The sequence below is a fragment of the Macrobrachium rosenbergii genome, chromosome 23 (genome assembly GCF_040412425.1).
Source record: "Macrobrachium rosenbergii isolate ZJJX-2024 chromosome 23, ASM4041242v1, whole genome shotgun sequence".
Classification (NCBI taxonomy): domain Eukaryota; kingdom Metazoa; phylum Arthropoda; class Malacostraca; order Decapoda; family Palaemonidae; genus Macrobrachium; species Macrobrachium rosenbergii.
The window spans coordinates 12,385,428-12,401,990 of record NC_089763.1 but is presented as its reverse complement, the minus strand read 5'-3'; the positions used below and the strand labels follow the sequence as shown (position 1 = coordinate 12,401,990).

General features: G+C 43.1%; 1 protein-coding gene across 4 annotated transcripts in view; it reads left to right on the top strand.

Moving 5' to 3' along the window:
• Positions 1-16,563, top strand: part of LOC136851280 (protein PBDC1) — a 76,283-nt gene that overhangs the window by 57,970 nt on the left and 1,750 nt on the right. The window lies entirely within an intron of this gene.

The following is a 16,563-nucleotide window of genomic DNA, read 5'->3' as shown; positions in this document are numbered from 1 at the left end:
GAGTCTTAGCCACATATTCAGGGGAAAAATTCAAAGGCTATGGACGTCCAGCCCCTCGTATTTGTCATTTAAGGATAGGCCATGGATTTCACCAACTCGTTCTAAAGAGGCCAGGGCCAAGAGGAAAACCATCATGAGAGTCAGGTTCCTGTCTGATGCACAATGTAAAGGCTCAAACAGAGCACAGGTGAGGCTGCCCATTACCAAAGTCAGGTCTCAGCTGGGTGGTCTAAGTTCTTATGGAGGACAAGACTGTTCAAAGCTCTTGAGAAGCATTGAGATTTCCGACGAGGAAGAAAGATCAACATTCCTCATACGTAGAACTGCAATCAAGGCAACTCTGTAGCCCTTGACGGAAGACACGGAAAGTCGTTTCCCTGTACGGAGAAAAACAAGGAAGTCTGCTACTTGCTGAACAGAAGTTCCGACTGGAGAGAGACCCCGTAGACGACACCAACCACAGCAAATGGCCCTCTTGCCCTGGTACATGGTTGAGGAAGATCTTCTGAGATAGCCAGACATCTCCGATGCTGCTCTGCGAGAAAAGCCTCTCGTTTGAAGGAGATACTGGATAGTCTCCAGCTGTGAAGAGATAGGGACCCTACCAAGCAGAGGTATCTCTGGAAGTGGGGTTGACACAGAAGGTTGTGCCATGAAATATCTCTCAGAGCTTCTGACAGTAGGGTTAGGAGATCGGAGAACCATTCCGTTTGAGGCCACATGGGAGCAACTAGGGTCATTCTGTGATCCCAAGAGGCCATTACCCTGTTTAGAACCTGACAGATTAGGCAAAATGGAGGGAAGGCATAAACCTCCAGATTGTCCCAGGGGTGTTGCAGGGCATCCTCTGCCACTGCATAGGGATCCAGAGCCACAGAACAGAAGACCTCGAGTTTCTTGTTGAATCTTGTTGCAAACAGGTCTATTGAGGGCCTTCCCCACAGATGAAAGAGCTTGTTTGCTATGTCCTAATGCAGAGACCACTCTGTCCCTATGATCTGACTTTGACGACTCAGATTGTCCCCCACTACATCCTTCTGCCTGGGATATACCTGGCAGAGAGATCCACTGAATGATCTGTCACCCACTGATGGAGGAGCACTGTCAGGGAGTGAAGTTGGCATGACACCAGCCCCCCCCCACTTGTTTACATAGGCCACCACTGTGGTGTTGTCCAACATGAGCACCACAGAGTGTTCCATCACCCTTTCCTGAAATTCTTGAAGAGCTAGGAAGGCAGCTTTGAGTTCCAGAACGTTGATGTGAAGCTGCCTCTTGTGGAGTCCAAACTCTGCATGTTACAAGACCTTCCAAGTGTGCTCCCCAATCCTCGTACGAAGTGTCTTGGAACAGAAGGATCTCTGGAGGAGGAGAATGAAGGGCCACTCCTATGGCCAAGTTTCTGTTGTCCAATCACCACGACAGGTTCTCTCATACTTCTTGCAACAATGGAACTTGAAAATGAGGATGATCCCAGGAAGGGGACCAAAACTCTTTCAGCCTTCAGTGCAGGGACCGAAGATGTAGATGACCATGAGGGACCAACTTCTCTAGGGAGATCGGCAGACCCAGAATCACTTGCCACTGACAAGCTGGTTGAGACTGCTCCAAAAGGAAGGATTGAACCACAACTTTGAATTTCTTTATTCTCTGGTCTGACGGGAAGACCCTCGACGAGACTGTGTCTATGACTGTGCCTAGGTAAAGAATCTTCTGACTGGGGAGGAGATGCGACTTCTTGAAATTGACCATGATGCCTAAGTTGCGACAAAACTGAAGAAGACTGTCCCTGTCTTGGATTAACTTCTCCCGAGACACCGCCAAGACCAGCAAGTCATCGAGGTATCTGAGAAGATGAATTCCCTGGGCGTGGGCCCATGATGAAACCAGGGTGAATAATCTTGTGAATACTTGAGGAGCTGTTGAGAGCCAAAGCACAAGACTTTGAACTGGAAATTTAACTCTCCCAGGCTGAAGCAGAGAAATTTCTTGGAGGAAGGATGAATCGGAATCTGTTAGTACATATACCCTTCAGGTCTATTGAAAGCGTAAAGTCGTTCTCCCTGACGGCTGTCAACACCGTTCAAGGAGTCTTCATCTTGAATCGGGTCTTCCTGATGAAGAGGTTCATGGTTGACAGGTCTATCACTGGCTGCCAATCACCTGTCGCCTTGGGAACGAGAAAGACCAGACTGTAAAAAAACCTGGAGATGGATGCTATATCATTTCCACTGCTCCTTTCTCCATCATCTTCGCCATTTCACCTTGGAGAGCTTGATGTTTTAACGAGCCGAGAGCGCATGTCAAGTGAGGAAGAGGCCGATTGGAGAGAGGGTGAGGGAAGTTGAAGGGTAGTAGATATCCCCCCAGGAGAACATCTACTACCCACTCTTCCACTTCAAAGAACTGCCACGTAGCCCAATGGCTCATCCCACCTAACCCCCCCCCCACCCCCACTGGTGACGACTTGTGGGGAGGGGCGCCTAATCTATTGTTTAGCTCCTCTTGCCTTACATCTGAAACCTCTTGTGGGCTTAGAGGAATGGGAATGAAAGGAACGCTGTTGGATGACGAGGTAATCGTAGTCTTCTTGGGAGGAGCTGACACTCTGGCCTTTGAAGTACTAGGACGAGGAGGATTTGAAGACTTAGAAATGGCTTGATGGACCAGCCAGTCATTATCATCAGCTTGCTGCCTATCTATGGCTAGGTCAAGGTGATCCCTAGGAAAAAGAGACGACGTGTTGTGGATGTCACTGTTTCTCAGGGCCAACACAGATTCTGAACTGGTGGACCTAGGGACTTTGGCAAGTGCAGCGTCCCTTCTCTTGAGCAGCAAATTTACCCAGATAGTTGCGGTTAAATGAGCCAAATACAAAATGGCTCTACCATCTGACTGCAATAGCCTAAGGTATGAATCACTCTCTTCAGATATGCCAAGAGCAGAGGAAGAAATCTTGGCCACTGCTGTCGACCACAAGTCTAGCCAAGAGACTGCTTGGAAGGCAGGAGCAGCAGATGACTCCAAAGAAGTAGCTTTCCAAGGGTTGAAGGAAGGACCTTCCGCTTGAATCTGGTACAAAGAAACACTGGGAGCCAACCAGGCCACATCTAGATCTAACTTTTGAGGTAGAAGTGCAATATTAGGAGTAGCGTAAAAACGTTTAAGCCGAGGGAGAGGAGTAGGAAGAACTTGAATGTTCTGCTAGAACGCAGGGAATTGTCCCCCCAGAGACGAGAGAATTCACATGACCAAGGACAAATTCTGCACAATTAGAACAAGGCAGTCTGATAGAAGCCTTCAATTCATTCTTGGGGCCAAGGAGAGCTATTCCCGTTGGAAAATCTGAAGAATCTGTCACGTTCTTTTCCACAAGATTGTTGTACTTGCTAATTATTCCAACCACTTCTGCATAAGTAGTAAAAACTCTTGATTTTCTACATCTTCCATCTCCTGTGCCCGGGAGTCCATTCCTGGTCTGTCGACAAGAACAGAAGAATCCAAAATGTTTCTGGGTTAGACTGGAGCGTAGGCCCTTTCTGGACCTAACATTTTCCTTGGGGAATGAACACCCATGGAGGTTGAGGGAAAATTATTTTAGCTGCATTCCTCTCAAGAGAACGAGACTGACACACTAAGCAAAACGTCAGTGGACGGGCGTGGGTCAATGCACGGATGTGTGGGAGTAACAGAATGACCACATACAACTGACCTGGAAAGATGAACATCATTTGCTCTGGAGGGTTGTGGATGAGGAGACAGATGAGAGCTTACACACGGACAACTGCAAGGAGATGGATGTGCAGGGCTGATACTGTGCACTATGCCAGAGGTCGTGGAACTTCTAAGTGGATCCTCCCCAGAAGGTTGCAAAATGACCGAAGTAAGAGAATGACCATGCTCTGTAACAAGGATGTGTTCTTCTGTACAAGCATGCCCAACCACCTGGAAGTGGGAACTGGAACGCCTACCACAGGTTCTGTCAGCAGATCAAGAGGAACACCTAGGAAGATGAGCAGCAGGGCTCCTGGAGCGAGAAGGACTACCAACATGAACATAGATCTCAGAACATAAGTCCTGAGCTTCCTTAGGTGAACATGAACATGAAGAATGACGCGGTGAAGGGGGTGATGAGGATGCGGACGTGTACGAGAAGAGCCCTCTGCGTGGACATGAACAGGAACATGAGTCTTCTTAACAGGAGAAAAATCATCCTTCCTACGGACGTGGGTAGAGGAAGGAATGACTATAGACTTCTTCATTTTGCGTAAAACCTCAACATCAGAATCGTGGACGACAGGAGGGGTAGCGGCACAGTCGTGGTTTGAAAGAGTCAAAGACAAGACAGGTCTGAGACGCCTCCTGCGACGGGAAGAGTCAGTCTCAGACTCGCCATCACCTGACAGGAGAAGAGGAGGTTGAAGAAGACGAAGAAGGAGACGGTGTCCTACGATGTTTCATCTTCACAATATGCCCATAACTCTTACGAATAACAACGTTAACTTGATCAACTGTTTCCTGAACCAAGGAGTCGGGAGGAGGGGTGGAGGTCGGAGCAGTAGGAGGCAGGACAGCAAGCTGGGTAGATAGTGAAGCAGTCAGCTGAGGAATCATCACAGCTGATGTACTAGGCAGGGGAGGGGGGCGAGCCGCAGGAACGGGAGCTGTCATAGCAGCTGACCTAGGCCCGCTTGAAGTCATGTAGTGGGACAGCAAACCATCGTGGGTCAGTAAACCTGATAGGTCTAGAGAAGCCCAGATACTAGGCATTTGTGCATCGGATTCTAAAGGGGTAGAACAAGATGGCAGAGCATCCACTCACAAGGGGTAAGAAGTACCCCCCCCCTAGAGTGGGAGAAAAGAAGCCTCCTGACCCCTCTCCCAGAACTTCCATAGGTGAAGCTATAGAAGAGTGGGATGAGGTAAAATCTTCCAGAGAAGACAAAGGAACTGGAGAATTTGGCAAGGAGGAGGCAGAACAAGGAGCATGTGACGCAGCCATCGAAGGAGGGAACCCCCTCCAAGATGGAGCCTCCGACTTCTTCTTATGCTGCCTCTTCTTGGCGAAGACCCTCCACTGCTCAGGAGGCCAAGAATGACATTCAGGGCGTGGATTAGTGATATTACAGTCATTAGCTCTACATTGGTTACACGTGTGGCAGTCAGTCTCGACCAACGCCATAAAATGAGAGCAAGGACAACCATCAGTGCCAGGACACTTCCTCTGATGCTTAGAAGGACTGGCTGAGACTGGAAGCTAAGATGATTCTTGGGGTTGCATGATCAAATACAGAAGCACAAAGCACACAAAAACACCGAATCACCCAAAAGCTTGAGCAGACACAAAATACAGGCAAAGAAGAAAAACACTGGCTTCAGAAGGCGAGCAAGCATGTCTACCTACGAGGACAGTAAAGAAGAAACTGAGGCATCATGTCTTCATAAGCGAAGGAGGTTGACAGTTACCACCCAAGGCCTATCACCCTACCTCATTGCCCCCAATTCCTTGTTTGTTTTCTTTTTACCAGTTCCCAGATGGCGTTAGAAGAATTATCCATAAGTTAAGACCCAGGTTTGATCTGCATATGAACAAATTAATTTGAAGGGAAAAGTTTCACTTGGGATGAATCTTAATCACTGTTAAAGATAGCTTATCTTCGTGCCAGCAGGGGGTCGGCATTCAAAATAAAAGATGATAGCATGGCTTACCTGGATGACTGTTTAGTTCACCTGTTCTCCACCAGGCGTGTCTTGAATGCTTTACCTCGTATCAAAATTATTCTTGCTGCTTCAGTGGGTGGTTATCAGTACTTTCACCGATTTGGCTGTTGCTTTATCACAGTATTGTGACTTTTGGCTTTTGTTTGATGGGATGTCTTCCAGGGGAAGTAATCAAGAACATCAGGTTTTGTAGAAATGATTTCTGTGCTAGCATGATGTTCGTTCCCTTTTGAACTAGATAGTCACAAATTTGTGCTGGCTGTAGGGGTCAGGAGTGTGATCACAAATATAGATGTGAGTGTCGGGACTGATTGAATAACTTTTTCTTAAATTCCTTAGACATAAGAATAGGAGGGAATCAAACAGATTAGGGAAACGTGGGTCAATCACCTCTCCTCAAGTGCCTTCTTCAAATGTCACTTTCTTCAGGCTCCGGCTGTCCCCTCTGCTCCACCTCTACCTATACTTGAGCCCTCTTCCTTAGCTCTGCCTTCTGCTCCCCCTTTTGTTCAAGAAAAGCGTATAGAGAAGTTAGAGTAAGATTCAAATCTGGTTGTGGAGTTAGGTAAAGGTCTGACAGAATTCATTTTAAGGAACCAGTCTGTTTAAAGAATGCTAGCACTTGTCCTTCTTTTATGAGGATGCGTGGGCCTGCCTCATATGATATGGGCACATTACTGGTGCTAAAGCTTTCTTCTGTACAGTACATGGATTGTAATTCTTTGCCAGTCTTGATCCATTGAAGATGCACATTTGAGACTGGCAAAGTATTTTGGACTATGTAATGCTGAGGCAGAGTTTGTCTGAGTTTTTGTTTAGAGCAATTGAAATTTAGTCTTTCACTGAGCCTATGCTCAGTACAATCCCCATTTCTTTGTGCAACTAAAGGAGTTTGTGGCACCAGAAGGGAGTAAAGTTGGGTAGAGCCCTTTGACTTAAATTTTCTTGATAAGGTGATTTCAGACACTTCAAGGGAATGTCTGTATGCATGTACTAATTCCATTATAGGGAAAAGGGAGCAATTGTGCTCATAGCTCCATCAAAGGTTCCACCTTTGCAAAGGATGGCAGCTATATTTTGCTCACCTTTGGATTGCCTCCTTAAGCCAGCTGATTTTAAAGGCAGTTAGGGCTGTCTCGGTTCAGGAGAATCACGAGTTCCTAAGACAATCCATAAAGTCAGTTGTTAAGAGGCCTGAGCCTTCTCCTTCTTCTGACCCTTCAGTTATGATTTTTTCCTTTTCACAGCCTTCTTCTTCTGCCTCCAAGCCCTTTTGAGGATTCACTTTCTGATTCAGGACTAATATCATCATCATCTACCTATTACAGTGATGTATTTATGTTGATATTTTTGTCAGTATTAATAATTTTACAACCGCAACAGTTTTAGTAATTTTTTATTGTTTAGTTTTTTGTATTAAAAGCGGGCATGTTAACCCTTAAACGCCGAGCCTCTATTTACAAAAACGTCTCCCGTATGCCGGCGGCGTTCGGTGAGTTAGCGCCGAAGCGGAAAAAAAGTTTTTTCAAAAAATAACAGCACGCTTAGTTTTTAAGATTAAGAGTTCATTTTTGGCTCCTTTTTTTGTCATTGCCTGAAGTTTAGTATGCAACCATCAGAAATGAAAAAAAATATAATTATCATATATAAATATTGGAATATATGACAGTGAAAAAAAAAAACTCATATAATTGTATACAAATCGCACTGTAAGCACAACGGTTAAAGCTAATGAGTTAATTTTTTTTAGTTGTATTGTACACTAAATTGCGATGATTTTGGTATATAACAAATTGTAAAATGATCAAAGCAACACAGAGAAAATATTATCACAAAATCATGCATGAATTCGTAACGCGTGGACGTAAAAAAATGTTTTTTTTTTAAATTTACCATAAATCAAAATATTGTGCTAGAGACTTCCTGTTTTTTGAAAAATGAAGCTAATTGATTGAATATTACTAGACTGTAAGGTGTTGTAGCTTACAATTGCAGTTTTCGACCATTTCGGTCAAGTTAAAGTTGACCGAAAGTCGAATTATTTCTATTTATCGTGATTTATATGAAAATATTTCAAAACTGATAAAAGCTACAACCATGAGTTATTTTCTGTTGTATTGTACATGAAATTGCGCACATTTTCATATATAAAACTTATGTAACGACTAATATAAAACGGTGCAAATATTACGACAACGAGACGAAAGAATTTCTGAGATGTTCGGCCGAGTTATCGGCAAGAGACGTAAGGAAAATGTTTTTTAAAAATTCACCATAAATCGAAATATTGTGCTAGAAACTTCCAATTTATTGCAAAATGAAGGTAAACGATTGAATATTACTAGAATGTAAAGTTTTAGCTTACAATTGCACTTTTTTACCATTTCAGTTGAGTTAAAGTTGACCGAAGGTTGAAATTTTGGCAGTTATCGTGATTTATGTGAAAATATTTCAAAACTGATAAAAGCTACAACCATGAGCTATCTTCTGTTGTATTCTACATGAAATTGCACACATTTTCATATATAAAAGTTTATGTAACGACTAATGTAAAACGATGCAAACATTACGACAACATTACAAAAGAATTTCTGAGATGTTCGCCGAGTTATCACCAGCGCAGATGTAAGGAAAAAGTTTTTTTTTTTTTTTTTTAGAAATTCACCATAAATCGAAATATTGTGCTAGAGACTTCCAGTTTGATGCAAAATGAAGGTACATGATTGAATATTACTAGAATGTAAGAGTTTTAGCTTATAATTGCGTTTTTACCATTTCGGTCGAAAGTTAAAGTTGACCAAGCTTGAAATTTTGGCAGTTATCGTAATTTATATGAAAATATTTCTAAACTGATAAAAGCTACAACCATGAGTTATTTTCTGTTGTATTCTACATGAAATTGCGCACATTTCCATATATAAAAGTTTATGTAACGACTAATATAAAACAGTGCAAACATTACGACAACGTGATTTAAAGAATTTCTGGCGCGGACGTAAGGAAAAAAGTTTTTCAAAAATTCACCATAAATCGAAATATTGTGCTAGAGACTTCCAGTTGGTTGCAAAATGAAGATAAATGATTGAATATTACTAGAATGTAAGAGTTTTAGCTTACAATTGCATTTTTTTACCATTTCGGTCGAGTCAAAGTTGACCTAAGGTTGAAATTTTGGCAGTTATCGTGATTTATATGAAAATATTTCAAAACTGATAAAAGCTACAACCATGAGTTATTTTCTGTTGTATTGTACATGAAATTGCGCACATTTTCATACATAAAACTTTATGTAACGGCTAATATAGAACAGTGCAAAAATTACGACAAAATGACGAAAGAATTTCTGAAATTTTCGGTTGAGTTACTCTTGCTGGCGTAAGAAAAAGTTTTTCAAAAATTCACCATAAATCGAAATATTGTGCTAGAGACTTCCAATTTGTTGCAAAATGAAGGTACATGATTGAATATTACTAGAATGTAAGAGTTTTAGCTTACAATTGCGTTTTTCGACCATTTAAGCTTGAAATTTTTGTAGTCGACGACGGTGCGCCCACTTGGCACCCAACAGATAATTTTAGTGACGATGATACGCAGTGAAGGGTTAAATTTGAGGCAATTTTAGCTAACTACTGGGGTGAGAGAGAGAGAGAGAGAGAGAGAGAGAGAGAGAGAGAGAGAGAGAGAGAGAGAGAGAGAGAGAGAGAGAGAGAGACTGTATTGCAAAGAAAGCAAAAGAGATATATCTAGACTATTAATGAGGTGTAATGAGAGAAAGAGGTAACATCAATGGCAGCAAGAAGAGAAAAAGAGACTGACTGAATCTTGGACACACTGTGAACATGCTGACATCTAGCTGGAAGACAAAAGTTCTGAAAATTGACACTGCAGTAACTAATGTGTTCAACTCTTGATAACTACTAGCTTACCAATAACCATTGGAGACTAGTGCTAGCTTAACAAATGCAGCATTTTCTGAGTTTAACTGATTATTGTGCTTGCAACACTTTTTCTTAATGAACCAATAAAGATGGAGCAAAGCAGTGAAAACCTCACTAGCAGAAGATCAAGTTTACTACATGAGCTAAATGTGCAAGAAGAATAAGAAAAGATGATAAAAGGGAATTATAGGTTTCAAAATTAAATAATTGCTTGAAAGTATGTCTAGAAATGTAGAGCTTCTTGTAGACAAACTAGACACTGAATGAGGTCCTATGGTGGAGCGTGCACAATGTGGCTGTTCATTCAGCATACTATCTACTTTTATTGTGGGAATGGAGTGTCTAGGATTAGTTAATACCCCAAATTTGGCTAATGTAAATAATGGTTTTGTTGTGGAACATGTATAAGAGATCCTCATTGCCAAACTAATGACAGACTTAATGCATTTTGCTTTGGTGCTTGAAACAAGTGATATCACCTTATGAGGGCATGTCCTTTTCATCTTAAAAGACAAAATGTTACCAGATGTTTCCTTGATCTAGAAAAAATTTCACAAATCAAAGTGAGGGATCTAAGGTATGGGACTTAACTCAGTGTGAGAACTTTGTCATGCTAGATGCGTTTGTCAGAATTTTGTGTCAGTAATGTGAAGATCCCATTGATGTTGATTGATAAGTGAAATATTTCCTTGTATTGAGAGAAACTTGCTGTTAATGACCAAATTAGGAGGAAAAAGAAACTACTTCTTCCCCCTCATTTAAACAGCCTTCATATTTTCATTGTATAACATGGTCAAAGAAAAGTGATGTGCAATTGTTTGACCAGTTTTTGTCTCAAATACATTTTGAATGGGATTTTACTGGGGTACTATTTTTTCATATGCATGGACCTATGGTGGGAGTCTGTACAATTTTTGAGATAATCTTACTTAGCCAAGTTTTCTGTGAATAGATTCATGGTGTTGTGAGGCTCATGGTGACCAAGACTGGCTTGGCTTCTTTCTTTGTTTATCCCACACCACTAGACCAGATTTCCTGGCTAGTTTGTAGCAGTTCCATTGCATCTAGACTTATTCCAATAAGAAAAATGACATTTTTATAATAAAAAACAAGTTATATATATACTTACCCAGTATTTATATGCTGTAGTTTGAATTAGAAAATTCGCAGGAACGCATCACAGTTTAGTGCAGGTGACTGGTCCTGCCAACTAACGGGAGTACCAGGAACTACTCGGCAAACAACCTCATTCTGTTTATGCCAGATGTCCATCAGAGTGGGGAGGGGGAAGGGTTCCGATCATGTAATTACCGAGTAAGTATATATATAACTTTATTGTATTATATAAATGTCATTTTTATATAAGTAACTCACCCAGTACAGTAATTACATTGCTGAATCCACATTGACAGGAGGTGGGATTCATGGACATATTCTACCTCAAAACATTAAGTCATGTAATGATTTTTAAATAGAAAAAACTGCTAGCATTGAATGCAATGCTTGTAGCTCCTTGTTAGTTAAGAGAGCCTGCAATAGAGAACTGCCTCTGGTTGGTGCTCGTCTTAACCTGTAGTGGTGTGGCGGTTGGGCCGAGGGTCACCTGTACATTAGTGGGAGTCTTGCAGTGGAGGATATGCCTGATCACTGACAAAACGCACATCAAAAAGTGCCCTTGCCCTGGATGCAATACCAATATAAATACAACCAGATAAGACTGTCACCTGCACTGAAACAACACCACAACCCATCTACTGAAAGTGATTGGTGCTTCAGGTAGGTTGTATCCCCAGCTCTCACAAATCTCGGCACCTTACTACAAGGTGAATAGTTGATAGGAGAAAATCCTTTGCTTCCTTCTGCAATGCCATGATTGCAAGGTACTGCAGGAATCTAACACTGTGTTAACTTCTTCAGAAAAGTGATAAGTGAAGATCAATAACACTTTCAGTAGGTCGACTGTAAAATGGACATCAGGGGCATGTAGTGCCTGAAAGCTAATGAGGTAGAAGCTGTTCTGATGTCCTTAGCTTTCCTTAAAAGGAGCAAAATGCTCTCCTACATCTGAGTGTGTCTTAGAAAAGGTGGTCGATTGTAGACTGGACATCAGGGGCACACAGTGCCTGAAAGCTAATGAGGTAGAGGTTGTATTGATGTCTCTAGCTTTAACTGTAAGTAGGCCAAAAGTTCTCCTGAAACTAGGAGTGGCCTCAGAAAATAAGTCCAATCACAAGAGAGGACCATATGTTCTAATGACCCCTTATGCTACCAATCCTGCTCAGGTCATACTAGAAAACTCCAACAGAAAAGAGAACTTACTCTTCCTCAGAGCCAAGGATGTGGGTAGAGTTGGCACTAGATGACTGGAAGCTGTTGCCGGCCACTGGGTGTACTGAGCTGGCGCCAGGCTGTAGGTGGGGCCAGCAGAGCTGGTTGCCAGCTAACTAATTGGTCAGGAGCTGGCGGGCGCTCTTAGAAGCTCAGGGTAGAGCTGGTGCCAGGCAAGATGGAAGTCAGTTGAGAAAAACACTCGAGCTGATGGGTGCTCCTGGGAGCCCAGAGCATAATCCCTGGCTGTCAAGACCGCCCTCTCTTCCATTAAGTTCTTGAGAGAGAGAGAGAGAGAGAACGGATCTAGGTCATGGAAGGGTCCTCTTTCTCATTTAAAAATTCCCAGGATAAACGAGCAAACCACGTTACTGAGTCAGATGTAGCTCGATTCCCCCGTCTGCATCTCTCAAATGTCTTTGTGGTGCCTCTGAAAAAACTTCTCCTTCCTGATAAAACACCCAGACAGCCCAAAGCCTGTCCCCGTAAGAGCGTACCACCCTTGATGGTATCTCTTGAAGTGAGGTTGTTTTGAGAAGTTACAAAAGATGGAAGGATTCTGGGAGAGTCTACCATCAATCTCAGCAAACCGGGAACCATGAATTACAATTCAGAACAGGGCTACGAGGGATGTCGTAACGTTCTGACAAGTCTGAAAAATCCAGCTTCTCCTTGACCATGTTGAACGGTGGAAGAGCGTAGAAGTCCAAGTTAGAGTGATCTTGCTGAATGGTGTCCGTTGCCTATGCTGGAAGGTTCCTTTAAGACAGTCAAGGTCAGCCTGCCCCATAGATAGCACAAAACTCAACAGATCAGGGGAATCAAGGTCCACTCAGGAGTAAGAGTGAGTTCCTGATGGCTCAATTCATCCACCAGAAATTCCAATTGGACTGGAAAAAAACTCGATCAATCGTTTATAGTAAAAAAAACTCTTGTCGCTTGGGGCAAGTACTAGTGTAAAAATGTGAGGACTGTGGTTTAGTCTAAAGGAATACCGCAGTCTAGGAAAGAGCGAGGGTCAAGAAGGACTGAAGCCTTACGCGAAAGGCTTTGATAGTGTGAGGGTTCTGTTCTCCCAGAGACATGTCCTGGAAAATCCCGGATCCCTGAGCGTGCTCCCTCGACCAGAACAAGGAGCGAGTAGTCCAAGACTAGTCTCATGGTGAAGGACTTCCCCCGAAAGACTAAATTCAGACAGAGTCCAGAAAATTCTGATCTTAGGTAAAAACGGGCTGAGCCTGCCCTATGAGATGCGGGCAAAGACTTGATAGAATGCTTGTGCCAAAGCCTAACAACTCCTGAACTGGCAGACTCTGTCTCGTAAGACGGGTCTGCGATATATTTGGAGTCTGTATGTGGAGTATCCTACATAACGAGGAACTGTACAAATGGCCTGGAGAATGAATGACAAGAGTGTTAGTTAACAGTGCTGACTTGCAGACTGGACAGTTGTCAACCCTGCTGAAATGACAGCCACAGGGACATGGCCATCAGGGCGGGAATTCTTATGCAATGCCCTGTGTGGACTCAATGACACCTGGACTGAAAAAAAAACTGTACTTGGCCAAAACTAATATCTGACATGCTCACAGGAATTTGGAAAGTCCACAAAAGACACCAAAGGCCAGCCATGGAATAAAAAAGGTCTTGAGCAAAGCCAGAAGTGACAACTTTTGCTGCAGTCAACCACAATGCTCTAGAAGAAAAAATCTATTAAAAGGAACTAGGGCTCAGAGGTGGGACTAGTATGGCTAAAAAAATGCTCTGAGCTGACTGTGGTTTCATTGCTCTTCCTTCAAAGAGAGGGTTCATGGCTCTTCCCTCTGCCTGGAGCCCATGAAAAGTCTTTTCTACAAAAGAATGCCCAGGAGGGAAGATATTGTCATTTCCAAGGGGAAAACGGACCAAGGATATTTGCCATCTGAAAGTAGCTGTGATTCCCTTGGTAGACAGCAGAAGGCGAAGAGAAGAGGACTGATAGTGACTGGGTGTTTCTCCCAGTAGCAAAAAAGAGAACCAAGGCTCCCTTCTTGCGATCCGAACGAAGGAGTGGGAATCTCAAAAAACTAACCAAATCATCCTTACTGCATAGGACAGGATTAAGGAACTACCCGAAGCGATGTCTCTTGGCAACACTTTAAGAAACTCCTATCTTCGTAGCTCCTGCTCCTGAGGTCAGCCAAGAATGACCCTTACTTTAAAATCCTGACAAGAACTATAGCCAGGAGAACTAATTCTGTCTAAGGATCAGAGGGAGTAAAGGACAAAAGCCACTTGTCTTGCTTCCTTGAAATCCCAAGTTAGACTCCCAGCTCCCTGTAGAGGTTATAGCTTTCTTCAACAAGCTCATAAATCCGTACACCAAAGTCCCTGTCTGCAAAGGACAGTGCTTTGAGACACTAATTGATATAAAAAAAAAAAGAGCAGTTCGGGTCATCTGGAGCTCTAGGGGATGGTGGAACAGGCTGAAAAGAGACAAAACCGCCTGAGAGCGTTTGTATGGTACCCAAAGGAGGGAGTCCGATACTGCAGAGAGGACACCCGATGATCAAAGACTAGCGTCAGCCACTGAAGACCGAATTCAGGCTTTCAATTGGAAATTGCATCCAAAAAAGAACAACAGCACGTTCTCAGAAAAGACAGGCGCTGAGCCAAAGAGAGACTAGCGTCAGCCACTGGTAGCCTCACACCAGACACATGAGAGCTGGTGCTGGGAGCTTTATATGAAGAGGAGCTCTAATGCTATTAGGCTATTGGGCACTAATGGGCGCTCAAGCGCTATGGAATCGGACAAAAAGAATGCTTGGACACTGATGGTCTGCTTGGCGCCACAATACTGGCGTTCCACAACCAGAAGTTCAGGAGACAAAAGTTCTAGACTGTCCCAGAAGATATAAAAAGGTGTGGAACCAGCACCGCTAAAGAGAGGGTCCATGGCTCTTCCTGCTCCCTGAGATGCTTACAGGGGAGTGGAGAACACTGGGTGTCATCTGAAAAATTCCTCTTCAATGGCCGAGATTCACTAGAAAAGGCATTTTGTCTACACTGGACTATCACTAGAAAAAAGCACATTTCTATGGACGTCTTTCCAATGGCTGTCTGTCGACACCTGCAAACAGCAGGCTCGACTGAGGCAGCTATCCGGGGGCACAATCCCTTCAGAATTCCAAGGACTGACAGTATGCATCCTTCCAGGTTTAGGGGAGTCTGACAGGGATTGGGTTAGGAGAGCCGAGAGGGCCGAATAACCACCACCTCCACCACACATCCAGTAAGACGCCTTTCCAGTGGCTGTCTGCCGATACCTGGGACTGGCAAGAGACTCGACTGAAGGGGCAAATACCCGTGTGTAAACCTCCTGACCTCGTTTGGACTTCCATTATGTCTTCTCCCAGGGTTAGAGGTTAGAGGAGTAAGTGAGGGACCTTTGTCTAGGAGAATTGAGGGATGAGTAGACACCTCCTCCACTGCACTATCACACGGTTAACATCCGTTAACCTAAACACAAGACCGGCAATGGCACGGGAAGGAAGCAAGGGAGCCAGGCACAGGAGCAAGTGGAGAAAAATAACAAGGGCCAGTAGTAGGAGAGAAAATTGGTGTGGGGAGAGAGTTAGCGCCAGGTTGGAATTGGCACCATGCTGGAGCTTGGTGCCAGGTGAGCTAGTAGCTCGGGACCTAGGAGCCAAGGGTTGATGAACACTTTGGGCGCTTGTAGCACGGTTCCCAGCTGTTGGGAACGGCTACTCTCCTCAAAAAGCAACTAAAATTAAGGACAATTTCTCTCCCTACTATGTACTGCCCTTACACTTCCAGATCTCTGCAAAGAAAAGTGTAAGATGTTCAGTTAATTCTTTACCAATAATAGTTGAAGTACACAGAGTACCAATAAACAGACATAACTCCATTCCTATCAAATGCTATTTGAGACTTGCAGATATGAAAATATCATTCCGGTAGCGAACACAATAATTACGTTTATTATGCTACTTGGAAAAGGAAAGTTAACTTAACCGACAACAGTTGAAGTACACAGCATACCAACATACATACATATCTCAATTCTTATCAAACATCATTGGAGGCTTGGGATACGCATTTCATTACCAAAAATATTGGCCCTGTAGTGAAGACAATATTACGTTTATTACACCGATGGGATACACATTTCATTACCGAAAATATCGGTTCTGTAGCGAAGACAACATTACGTTTATTACACTGAATGTAAAAGGAAAGTTAACCTTTACTGACAAAAGTTGAAGTACCCAGAGTACCATTATACAGACATATCTCAGATCTATCAAACATTATCAAGACTTGTAGACTTACATTTCATTAACGAAAATATGGGTTCGATAGTGAACACAATATTTACGTTTTATTACCCTAATCAATAAAGGTGGTAGTGAACGCAACTTAAGCTAATTGGTAAATTATGGTACTGGTAGTTAACTAATTTGATTGCAGATTTGCTACTGTAGCAAAAAAGATAAACTTGAATCAGATCTTAATAACAAAACAGTAAAATACTGATCCTGAAAGCTGTGAGCTTGAAGGCTACCCAAAAACAGTG